We start from the raw sequence: 12,598 nt of genomic DNA on the forward strand, positions 1-12,598 counted from the left end.
GCTTCACCTGCAGGAACTCATCTAAGCCTAATTACCTCCCAAAGGCTCCCCCTCCTAACACCATTGCACTGGGGAGTTAGGGCTTCAACATGTGAATTTGAGAGGAACACATTCAGTGAGTAACAGGTGGTAGCAGAGACATTCCTCAAGCGTCTAAAATGCCTGCACAGCGACCAGCTACACAGAGCTCGGAACAGCCACGTGAAGGTGACAGAGGACTCGTCCTGCAGTTCTTTCCCCTCTTCCCCCTGGAGGGATTATGCGTTTGTGTGTGTGTGAATAGAAAAATCAAGGGCTTATAGAAAGGCACATGTATTGAGTAAATTCTAACCTCTCCTGCTCAAGCTCCCAGTTCCCAAAGGCCAAACAAATACTAACAATTTTATTTTAATAAAATAAAACAATTTTATTTTTTAATGTAGTCAACAAGCCTGACTTTATTACCTTTATACCAAAGGAGTCACCTATTTAGTAAGTATATATTAAGAACTATTACTTCAGACAAGCCAGGTTATATTCACCTGCTGTAACTCAGTCTTGACTATAGAATGCTGAAGCCACAGGGCAGGCCATTAACCCACAATCGCAGCCTTTCCTCTGAGAGCTTGGGTAACAATCTCTATGAACTTCTTAAAGCATCATGATCCAGAGGTTCCACAGATTTTCTTTTTTTTTTCTTCCCTTGTCTGCTTGTCTGTTCTGAGCTAGAAGCTCGCATATATTAATCCAAAAAGCTAAAACAAAATGAAAAGAAAAAAAATCAAACCCCCCTGCATTTTGAAATGCCAATCATATTACCAGTATTTTTGTGGAAAGAGATCCCAACTATGATATGAAAAAACAGCTACAGAACTTTGTTTTAATGAAGTTGGAAAGCTCTGACAAGAAAATAATGTTCTGGCAAACAAAGATTGGAGGAAAATTTAACCTTCGGGAAAAAAGAAAAACAAAACCTAGAAAAAATTAACCTATAACGATCAGAGGGAAAGACTGAACCAAACGTATACATACATACATACATACATACATATCTTCAGTTCAGATATCATACAGGTCTAAAGACAACAAACAAATATTCTCAAATAAATGAAAGAATTCAGGAAATACAAAACTTTTTTTTTTTTTTTGAAAAACCTATCTCACCAAAATGCAGCTAACGAGGAGATGATTTCACCATTAAAATCTCAGGAATGAGAGAACTGTACAACACAAAGCATGAACCCTAATGTAAACTATGGACTTTAGTTAGTAAAATGAATCAATATTGGTTCATCAGTTGTAAGAAATGTACCACACCCGTGCAAGATGTAATAAGAGGGGGAGCAGTGCTGGGGGAGGGGAGGGAGTGTATGGGAACTCTCTGTACCATGTCCTGTTTCAGTTTTTCTGTAAACCTAAAACTGCTCTAATAAATAAATTCTATTGATTTATTTTTTAATCTCAAGAACGAAAAGACCATATTTGCTGGGTATTCTGCACTTGTCCTTCCAGATACAGTCTCACCATTATCCGACCTATCATGTGCCCAAGAAAGTTAATCTTTATGAACTGCACAAAAGGGTTCCTCTGCCCACTGGCTTCCTATTGGCTGCAGCCAAAGAGATGCACTGACTGGGAACGGGAGGCTGAGAGGAGTATGAGATACGAGGTCAGGGCGAGTTGCAGCCTTAGTTACAACTGTCACTTTCCAAGGTTCCAGGAGCAGCTCTCTCGCCTTGCCCAAGTAATTGCACAGTCCAAGTGATCTCTCCACTCTCACTAGCCCTGGGCTCAGTGGCTACATTCTCCTCTTAGAGCCCAGAAATCCTGAGTTGGGAGATCCCGCAAAACCCCCTCAATCCTCAGCAGATCTGGGCTTCAGAGAGCCTTAGGGAATGTGCCACAGAATTATCTGGGAGCTCATTGTATCTCTGCTCAGCTCATTAGCAGGAGAATAATTACATATTTCTTCCTTCAAAAATACCCCTAATAAAATGTTTACAGTCTTGTAGGTAGAATTCTTTCTAAGCATGACATAAAACTCAAAATGCCCAAAGGAAAAGATTAATACATTTAACCACATTAAAAGTTTAAGAATTTGCTTAGCTGAAAAAACAAAACAAAACAAAAACACTCAGCATCAGGCAAAGCCAAGGCCTGGGCGATTCAGCCCATAAAGATATAACAAGCCAGTTTAGACTCAGAAGGTTTCTTACTTACACAGACAACACAAGGAAGAGCAGCTGAAGGGACAGATGTCCCGGGTGCCATCCCACACATGCAGAGGGATGACCCTGAAACCAAGGGGTCAGTGACTGCAGTGCAAGTTGTGGGACACCCTGTTATTGAGAAGCCAGTTCTAGACTGCAGCTAAGTCGTCTTACAGCCTGCAGCTCTATCCCCGGGAGGGGTGAGGAGGAGCAGAATGCCTCATATGTCATTAGAACCTGGAAGGCAATGGGAAACTGTCCCAGAGTAGATAGGGAGGAGAATGGAGATGGGCCTCCTGGACACTCTTCACAAGCCACCCACCCTCTCCTGTTGTGCGGCAGTCACACAGGGCTCTGCCTGGGGTTAAGATTCAGAACAGTTTCAGTTCAAGTCTTTGCCTGTGTCGCCTACTTACAAGGCCATCCAGGTGCCACAGCAGAGCCACACCCCCACAAAATTCAAAAGACAACAAACTGGTAGAATCCTTGAAAAACTACAACATACAAAAAGCATATTTTATTTAGTATTTATTTTTAGCCAGCTTAAATATGCACATGGGTTAGAGAGTCAAACGCTCTTACAGACCCTGTAATAAAAACCAACAGTTACCTGAAACCCTCCCCCAATTCCTGCTCCCTAGAAGTAACAACATTTAAACTCTTTTAATTAGCAATTGGTTATTTACCTCTTTCTCTGTAAACAAATATTGTTAATTCCTAATTCTCGGGTTATTACACTTTTAAAAAGATCTGTCTTTTACACATTCCGCCTCCAATTACTACTAAACACACGTACACACACATTTTCCATTCCTCTGTTTTCTCAATTGTGATGGTTAATTTCATGCGTCAACCTGATTAGGCTGTGTACACAGATTTTTGGTCAAACATCTGTCTAGCTGTTCCTGTGAAGGTATTTTTGATGAGCTTAACATTTAAATCAGTAGGGGTGGGTGGGTAATAGCTCAGGGGTAGAGGCATGCATGCTCTAGGCCCTGCATTCAATCCCCAGTATCTCCATTAAAAATTAAATCAGTAGACTTGGAGTAAAGCAGATTACCTTCCGTAATGTGGGTGGGCTCCATCCAATCCATTGACGGTCTTAAGAGAAAAAGACCAAGGTCCCCAGAGGAAGAGGGAATTCTGCCTCCAGACTCTGCTTTCAGATTAGAGTTACAACATCAATTCTTCCCTGCGTCTGCAGCCTGTTGGCCTAACCTGAAGATTCTGGGTTTACCAGCCTCCACAATCACATGAGCCAATTCTTTATAATAAATCTCTGCATACATATGTGTGTATCTTCTATTGGTTTTGTTTCTCTGGAGAACCCTAATACATCAATATACTTATATCATAATTTTGATGAGATCAATTATCATTATTTTTAATATACAAACTATTAATAGAGATCACTTTTTGAATATATATATTTCCCTTGGCAATAATAAGTTATCTGACTTTTCCATTTGCTTAATTTTCCATGCTTTTATTACTGAATTATAAACAATTCTATAAATCTCCCCTCAAGTGCTTCTTCATTCTTTTTTACAGCTAGCTGAACTGTCTGTAATCATATGGTTGTATTATAATTTATTTAGTCATTCCTAAAACTGATAGACATTTAGAGTTTCCAATCTTTGCTCAACAACAACAAAAATGCTCCATGAATAACTTTGCACATGCTTAATTTCACACATATGTAGGTATATTCTTACACCTTATATGTTGAATAAACCTGATACCTTATATGTAGGATACTTTATACCATCTGCCTTGTATGTAGGATAACCTTCTAAATGTGGGTTGCTGAAGTTTATTTAAATTTTTTATAGTTATTGTTAAAAAAGCACCCTAGAGAACTCGTATCAATTTAACAATACCTCGTACCTCTCATTAACAATATTTATTAACTCTCCAAAATATTAAACTTTTTAAAAATTTACCATTTCTTATAGCTGAAAAATGTTATTTCAACTTAGTTTTAAATTGTATTGTTTTCATTAATAACAATGTTTAATGTTAAATACTTTCTCTTATGGACAAGAGTGTTATGTTTTCTATTGTTTCTATGTTTGCTGTTTTTATTGTGTTGTTGGTTTATTTCTCATTGGCTTATAATTCTGTAAATATTAGGGAAATTAGCCTTTTGTATATGGTGTGTGGTCTAAGAAAGGAGACGTTGAGTACGGTGTGGTGAAGTTGGTGCGGCCACAGGAAGGGAAGAGACTGGGAAGAGATGTTTATTATATGCACAGGTCCCAGAGAGGAGGTCACCACAGGAGAACGCAGGGCCACGCATGAGTCCCACTGTTTCCGAATCTTGGCCTCTGTGCCGCGACACCAAATTGAAGTCTGAAAGACAGAGTTTTCGGTGAAGCAGAAAAGAACAGTTTAATTTTTTGCCGGCAAAGCGGGTCCCAGCAGGCTAATGCCTCAAGCCTGCAAGCCCAATCTGGGGAGGGGTAGCAGGCAGCTGTACAGCGAGGGTCCAAGGAGCAGAGCTTCTGTGAACATGCACTGGCGTCAAGAAAATCTGGGGACAGGGCCTCCTGTTTCTGTGGTTATCAGATCATGTCCTCCTCCTCCAATGGGCCTCGGTCTGGTACTTGTCTTCTGTACCAGGAATTAATGAGTCATATCTCCAGACACTTCTGCGCCTGAAACAAAGTGTGATTAAGGGGAAGGGTGAGTGCTCTAAGGGAGAACTACAGCAGAGGATCTGGGGGAGGGGTCTGTCCCAGGAAGACCACTCGCAGCATGTTCAACTGAACAGGTGGAGAGCAGTGAGAGCCACAACCTGTGGGCTGAAGCCTTAACTGGGGTCCTGAGTGGCATCTAAGGAAAACAAACCAAGGTGGGGAAAGAGAGGAAGGGAAGAGGGAGGAGGGAGAGGGAAGAAAAAGAGGAGGAGGAGGGGAAAGTTAGAGTCAGGCGTTAGGTTGCTTATCAAGGAGTTTCAGCTGTTTTTGAGTGTGAGGTCACAATTAGGGCAGTGCACCAAAAGCCTGTGCCAAAGCATGAACTCAATATGGAGGATTTTTGACACAGTGTGAGTTGCAAATATTTCCCCAAATTTGTGATTTGTCTTTGAACTTTGCTCATGCAGATTCCATTTGATTTATATAGTCAAATTCATCAATATTTTCTCTCAGGACTTCTGAGTTTGTGTCATAGTTAGAACAGCTTTTTACACACACACACACACACACACACACACACACCCCAAGATAATAAAATAATTGTTTCATGTTTCTACAAGAACTTGTATCTTTCTTTTCATTACTATTTAAATCTTTGTTCAATTTGGTATTTACCCTTATGTAAAGAGTACTATTCATTGACCATTATTTTTTCCCAGCTATCTTGTTATTAAAAAACTGTTCATTAGAATTATTGATTTGAATCTCTCTTTCTAATATATTACTTTCATTATGTATTTTGGTCTATTTCCAGACTCTATGCTGTCCCATTGATTGCTGTCTATTCATACATGATATTTTACTGTTTTAATTATTATAACTTATGGCATTTTTGTATTTCAGAGTTAATCTTTCTTTAGTATTCTTAAAAAAGAATTTCTCTTAATATTATTGCTTATTCTCCCATTTAAACCTTAGAATTATATTGTCCAGTTTGAATAAAAAAAGAATCTTTAAAAATATTTTTGTGAAAACTGTGTTAAATTCAGACACCAGGTTAAGGAGAGACTACCTTTATGACGCTGTGTCTCCTATCCAAGAACATGATACCTCCTGGTTGATAGAAAAGGAAGCTGCCCTAATGCAGTGGTTCCTGAGCCCAAGCATTTACCCAAATCACCTGGAGAGCTTAAGTCTGACTGTTGGGCTCACCTCCGGAGTTTCTGACTCAGTAGATCTGAGGTGCAGCTTGAGAATTTGCATTTCTCAAGTTCTCAGGTGACCCTGATGATGTCTGTCCTGGCACCACACCTTAAGAATAATTGGCTGGTGGATTGATCATCTTGAAGATGGTTGGCGGGATACATAAAGGAGACTAAAGCGTATTTACAAACTTAAAAAAAAAAAAAGTAGAATTGGTAAGTGATCTTGAGCGAGAGGAGGGAAAGATCTGCATGAGGAGTTAAAAAGGAAAGTCCACGTTGTGGTGGAGAAGCCTGTTGACTGGTGCCAAACTTGGCTTCCACTCACCTTGCAAACCAACTTAACTCACCCCACCCATCCCAATACTGAATAGATTTAGCAGGAACAAATGTAAGGAAAACAACTCAGGCTTCCAGGGTAAAACAAAGTTCTCCGGTAGATCAATAACTAACTCAAAACACGCCGGCGCAGCGCTCCTGAGAGACCGCCCGTACCGGTGCGATGACACTGCCGCGCAAACTCCCCACTGCGGGCTCCCGGCCTTGGTCCTTGTTTCCCGCTTACCTTACCCTACTTCCGCTTCCCTTTGCTCTTCCGCGTCCCTCCTCCGCCTGCCCAGCTCTTTTTCCAGGTCCCTCTCCTCTGTTTCGCTTAGAGGCCTTCCTAAACGAGTTGTATTCTACAGCACTTTGTGGCTGAAGAACATTTCAAAACCTGAAAAGCAAAAGTATGCTCCTTAGCACCTAGTGGAGGACATTTTAACTAGCTAAGAAAGCACTTCAAAACCTCATCCATAATTACCCATCGAAGAGAATGAAAAGTGTTCCATCTGGTCCTGTCCTAAGGCGTCTTATCGGTGGAGCAGAGTCTGGGCAGGTCGGAGCGGGGAGCCCCCGCGGGTCCTGGATTCAGCCCGCGGAGAAGCCCGGGTCCGGGTGGCAGTGGGTCAGGGATCCCTGGTCTCAACAACTTGAGATGCTGGAATCGGTAGCCCGGATTCCTCTTTTTTGCTGAATTTGGGGCGAATGGAGGCGATTTCTGGAATAATTCACCGAAGTTTAAAACAACAGTGGCTTCAATGGCTATTCAGAAGCTATTAAGTTGGTAGCTTAATACAGAAGATTCAATGAAAACGGATACAGGGAGGAAAACACAAACCGCCCAACGTGGGGCTCGAACCCACGACCCTGAGATTAAGAGTCTCATGCTCTACCGACTGAGCTAGCCGGGCGCCTGCAACAACTCCTCTTCCTACACAAATACAATTTCTTCCAACGGACAGTGTACAAGACCTAGTTACCAACTGGTAAGTTTGAAAGAATTCTCGGGGTTTAGGATCTTGTGAAAACAACAGCAGTCTTTTACCACGGAAGAACTCGAGACTCCGAGAGTGATGGGACTCCGCAGGGCCAGGTGGGATTGTAGAGGACATATAAGATTCACGAGTCCTGAAACCTCGACGTGTCCACATAGTCCTTCTGTACAGGAGAACCCGGTTTCTGGGGCCCAGAATCCTGAAGAGGAGGCGGAAAAAACGCGAGGGAACGGGGATGAGAGTCGCAAACAGCCGCGGGAAGTAGGAGGGGCGCCGGGACTTGGGCTCCTGGGACGTTGGGGCTGGGCTTCCTTCTTGCTTCGAAACCTTTTCTCCCCTAAACCTTGACGACCAGGGAGTGGGGCTGAGGAACTGCATCCCTTGGAAAGTAGGTCCAATTCACTATTCATTTGGAGCACGATTTAGCTTTTAAATACTAAAATTTTGTGTGACCAAATTAGAAGACCATATTTATCATACGTAAAGGCCCCACTGAGATTTAAACTCGGGTGGGATTCAGAGCCTCAGGCGGAAGCGCTCTCGGATTAACTCCACTCTCCTGAGCGTTCACTTCTCCAGCCCCTGGAAAAGGCATTGACTTCTGGAGTCGTCAGCAAAGGGCTCCCTCCTCTGCGCAGGTGAAGCCCTTGGTCGCAGCTCCGAGGCGCTTCATACCGCTCTGTAGCGTCTCTGCCAGGAATGGTTAGAGTCGCATAGGTCGTCAAGCCTCCGAGTGACCTGAGTGGAGATAATTATTCTGCATTTCTGTGATGCAGCCTTGAGGAAAAGCAGAGTTGCAAGCTCTTTTAATTTTAAAAAAGATTATGAAAATACAAACTTATGAATAAAAATGTAAACCCCCAAGGCAAGGCATAACTACGTGCCGTGACTCGGATTCGAACCGAGGTTGCTGCGGCCACAACGCAGAGTACTAACCACTATACGATCACGGCGCGCCACCCGAGAGGCGGCGCACTGCAGCTGGATTTAATATCTTTTGAAGCAGGGATGTCTACCTCGTGCTGCGGCTTTCTTTGCCTGGTTTACGTGATTCGCATAGGTTAAAATGCCGAACATTTCCTCTCCACAATCTCGAAGCCCTGACACCTGGATCTGGGTCTCAGAATTCCGTGCATGGTGCCAGTGCCAGCATCGACCCCTCCGCTGGACCACGGCACTCCCAGGTCCTGACTTGAGCGTCGCCTGCAGTCCGGGGACCGCATCCCCAGTCTCCCTCTTCTTGTCACTTCTCTTCAAAGAATCAAGCCGCCCTGCCTAGGCAGCCCCAGGGTATTTTCCTATTAGTTCTCCAACTTGTACCCTGGAATTGAGTTTTCTGCCCCCGGAATGGTGGAACCGTACGAGAAGCGGAACTGGTGAACTGGGAAAGGGCTTGAGGTTACCCTCTCCACACGCCCCCCTCCTTTTTTTTTTTTTTTTTTTTTTTGCTTCCCTTGCTCTCTCTCAGGAACTCTTTGGGCGACTTCCTTATTTTGAGTTTTCTGTAAATCTGAGCTCCGCCCCTCCTCGCCCGAGTATTCAGAAAAATAAATCCGAGCAGCCTCCTGGATTTCACATAATCCTCAAAGACCCCAAAAGGATAATTACTGTAACCGGTGCGAAGCAAGCGGCCAAAGTCAGCACACGGGCTTCTCTTGGTGGGGTCCAGTTACAAGAAACATGGGGTTTCGCTCTCGGTACATACTCCTCGAGGGCTCGGGAGTCTCAGAACGAAAAGCTTTTGCCAGCTCCCCTACTAATGGTCTACTCAAAGTCTCGAGAAAAAAGAACATATCAATGCGTTGGCCGGGAATCGAACCCGGGTCAACTGCTTGGAAGGCAGCTATGCTCACCACTATACCACCAACGCCTGCAGCAAACAAATTCCGGATGCTTACTTATGACTAGTTTTTCAGGTTTTGGTCTTACACTTTCTTGCAGATTTTGGGATTTATGTTGAAACTTCAACACAAAACCAAAGGATGAAGAGGAAAAGAAGGTCTTTAGGATTTCTCCTATGATCCTATTGAAAATTCCGTGGTAGTTTCTTACTATCTCAGAGGTTTAAGGAAAGTCAATTCTACTTCATCTACTGCCGTTTAAAAGGGGCCTCTGAAATCCAGTAGACGAGTTAAGGCCTTAATGCGGAAGTTAACCTCTTTATGCTGAGGAAACACTCTCAAATATGTAATGGTATGTTGCGCATCCATATCGTTACGCATTTGAGAGTGTTCCTCAACACAAATGCATAAAGATAAAGTTGCAATTGAAAAGATACATACATTTTAAAGTTTTGGATACATACTGCCAAATTGCTGTGTGTCACCAATTTGGACACATATTGCCAAATTGCTGTGTGTCACCAATTTTCTTTTCAGTGAATATTACCAAATTACATCAGTTAACTAGATATCATCATTCTTTTTATCTTTACGAAAAGGCAGCATAAAAATTTGGAGTCTCTTTTTAATTTGCATTTATTCTATTACTATTGAGGTTGATCATTTTTCATAAACTTACTAATTATTTGTATTAGTTTTGAGACCAAGTCTTATGTTTTGTCTATTTTTCCTATTGGGTAATTATATCATGTGTATATTACTGATTTATAACAGTTTTCCATTTGTTTTTTAATATTATTTATAGGATTTGCAGATGGGCAGTTTTCTGTTTTTATGTGGTCAAACCTGTCAGTTTTACCCCTTATGGTTTCTGCCTTTGCTTTTACCTTGAAAAAGTTTTCTCCAGCCCAATATTAAAATAATTATCCTCTAATTTTTAATTATTTCAGTTCTTACATTTAATTCTTTAATCCATTTAATATAAGATATGAAGTGGTAATTCCACATCTATGAGTTTATCCTAAAGCAATTATCTAAGGCTCTACACAAAGATGTATTTACACAGATACTCATCGAAGTGTTATTTGTAAAACCAAAATTTTAGGAGGGAAAAAGTGAAAGTCCAGAAATGTGATTGATCAACTCCATTTTGATGAAAAAACACGAGTTTTTTTTTTTTTAATTATATTTATATGTACATTGTTGGTGGGAGTGTAAATTGGAACGACCTCTAAGGAGGTACATTGCTACTACACTTTCACATATGCACATACCTTTTGAATCAGCATTTCAATTCTTAGACATTTATTCCACACACGTGCAAAATGACATATATAGGAGATTATTTACAGCAGCACTTGTTTGTAATAGCAAAGGATTAGAATAACCTGTCATCAGTAGGAAGCCGGCTCTGTTAATTATGGGCTATCAGTACAATGGAATACTATGTGCCATAAAACAGAATGAGGAAGCTCTGTCTAATCTAGAACTATTTCCAAAATATTAAGTAAAAAAGGCAAAGTTTAGGAAAATGTGTACGGATTGCTATCACTAATGTTGGGGTGGGGGGATGGGGAGCGTTCTTAAAATGTATACATACGTACGCATATACTTGTATTTGCGTAAAATATTTACAATATAATTACAAACCTTAACACTGGCTGCCTTATTAAAAGAAAACTAGACGGTGGAGGTGAAAATTAGGTTTATCAGCTATGCTCTTTTGCATATTTGAATCCTAAAAACCTAAATATATTACCTTTCTAAAAAATTAAATAATTAAATTGAAAGAAAATATGTTGCTGAAGTACACTTCTTTCCACCGCAAAGTGTTAAAAAGATACTAACTTTAAAAATAGCTGGTAATAATCAACTATACTTCAATTTTAAAAAATTATAAAAAGCTGCTAATGAAAAAATAGCTGAGAGTAAAACAGTATGTATACCGTTCTATTTTCTGTTTCAAAAACTGGGTAACAGATTTCTTCGATGTTAATTTCGTCTTTCGGGCATATCTGGTAAATTGCAGTCAAATGCTAGGTTTCAAGTCACTTGAAATAAATTTATTTTTCTTTCTGACCAAAAACAAACAAAAAACCCCAAAAAACTGGGTAATAGTTTTCGGTGGGCGGTAGAATTATCAGCGATTTTTTCTTTGTGCTTTTCTGCATTGCCTGTGTTTCAGCTGCGGTCTCCCATGTGGGATCTGACTGGAAAAACAAAAAGTAAGTCATCAAAGGCAGGAGAAAATTAGAAAAACATTCTTCCCTGGCCGGGAATCGAACCCGGGCCGCGGCGGTGAGAGCGCCGAATCCTAACCACTAGACCACCAGGGACGACAGTGAAACGGTCCGTTAGAGAATATATGAGTCTAATTCAAGTGCGTTGCCTTTTGGCGCCTGTTATTACCTCAATTACGTAGATTTTTCGGAGTTTTGAATGCTGGACCTTATCCACGTTGACACTACTTCATCTTCGTATTTCCTTTTTGGAGCAGAAAACGCTTGAGAGAACTCCCAAGCATGGCTCCCAGAGCTGAGGAAGGATCGCGCACACAGGATCAGAGTTCCCAAGACCAGGGACAAATGTCCGGAGAAAAGAACGAAAGACTGAGAAAGAGAACTCTCAACTTCATTGTAGTTGTAGTGATTTCCCGAATTGCGATCCGCAGAAAAGAAAATGTCTCCAGTTGGGCTTTGGCAGGTTAATCATGAACTTTTCCTGAAAGCCATCCTGTGAGAAACGCTAGGAGGTCCTAGTCCAGGGGCAGGTTTTGTTGTTGTTGTTGTTTGATGTTGTTTGTTTGTCTTGTTTATTTCCCATTTTGTGTGACTTTAGACCATACTCTGTTGGCCAAAACGAATATTACATTACACACAAGTGAAAATCACTCAGTCTATGGGTGCTCGGTGGTCAGCAGGATTGGGGCTTAACTCTCTCGTGGGAGACTAAGAGAAAGGCAGAGTTTGGGAGCTTCAAATTTTATAACTACGAAGAAGGAAGAGGAGGAAGGAGAAAGAAATGAAAACGGGGCTGCATACCCAGACTGAAAGAACTTTTAAAGCCATACACATAAATATATACAAATTACCTTTTATGAGACAAAAAGAAAGCAAATATGGCAAAAGGTTAACAATGAATCTAGGTGAAGGGTAATTAAATGTTCATTATTTTACACTTTCAACTTTTCAGTAGGTTTGAAATTTTTCAAAATAAAAATTTGAGAAAACCAAAAATGAAACAATCAAAAGCCTCCCCTCAGGCCTTTTTGGTCAAATCACTGCAGTGTGATTAACTCTACACGAGTTCAAATAGAAATTTTAAAAAGTAACCCTCATGCACTAACATCAGAAAAAATCTTTGATAATAAATGAAAAAGAATTAAAAATTGAATCATCAATGATGTGTACA

At 41.0% G+C, this 12,598-nt stretch overlaps 1 long non-coding RNA gene and 4 other non-coding genes across 8 annotated transcripts; all 5 read right to left on the reverse strand.

Moving 5' to 3' along the window:
* Positions 1–2,702: 2,702 nt before the first annotated feature.
* LOC116658760 lies at positions 2,703–8,071 on the reverse strand. Of its 4 annotated transcripts, none has more exons than XR_004314062.1 (5): positions 7,397–8,071; positions 6,833–7,069; positions 6,596–6,745; positions 6,041–6,221; positions 2,703–4,541 (listed from the first exon to the last, which is right to left on the reverse strand). It is a non-coding gene; the product is annotated as an uncharacterized LOC116658760 (long non-coding RNA). The 4 variants fall into 4 exon arrangements; XR_004314060.1 differs by having other exon boundaries at positions 2,703–4,846; XR_004314061.1 differs by lacking the exon at positions 6,041–6,221 and having other exon boundaries at positions 2,703–4,846; positions 7,397–8,069.
* TRNAK-CUU lies at positions 7,190–7,262 on the reverse strand. The gene has a single exon. It is a non-coding gene; the product is annotated as a tRNA-Lys (tRNA).
* Positions 8,072–8,227: 156 nt separating the features above from the next.
* Positions 8,228–8,299, reverse strand: TRNAH-GUG. Its single transcript has one exon. It is a non-coding gene; the product is annotated as a tRNA-His (tRNA).
* Positions 8,300–9,144: 845 nt separating this feature from the next.
* Positions 9,145–9,216, reverse strand: TRNAG-UCC. The gene has a single exon. It is a non-coding gene; the product is annotated as a tRNA-Gly (tRNA).
* Positions 9,217–11,451: 2,235 nt separating this feature from the next.
* On the reverse strand, positions 11,452–11,523 carry TRNAE-CUC. Its single transcript has one exon. It is a non-coding gene; the product is annotated as a tRNA-Glu (tRNA).
* Between the last annotated feature and the right edge of the window lie 1,075 nt (positions 11,524–12,598).

The sequence above is a fragment of the Camelus ferus genome, chromosome 21 (assembly GCF_009834535.1).
Source record: "Camelus ferus isolate YT-003-E chromosome 21, BCGSAC_Cfer_1.0, whole genome shotgun sequence".
Classification (NCBI taxonomy): domain Eukaryota; kingdom Metazoa; phylum Chordata; class Mammalia; order Artiodactyla; family Camelidae; genus Camelus; species Camelus ferus.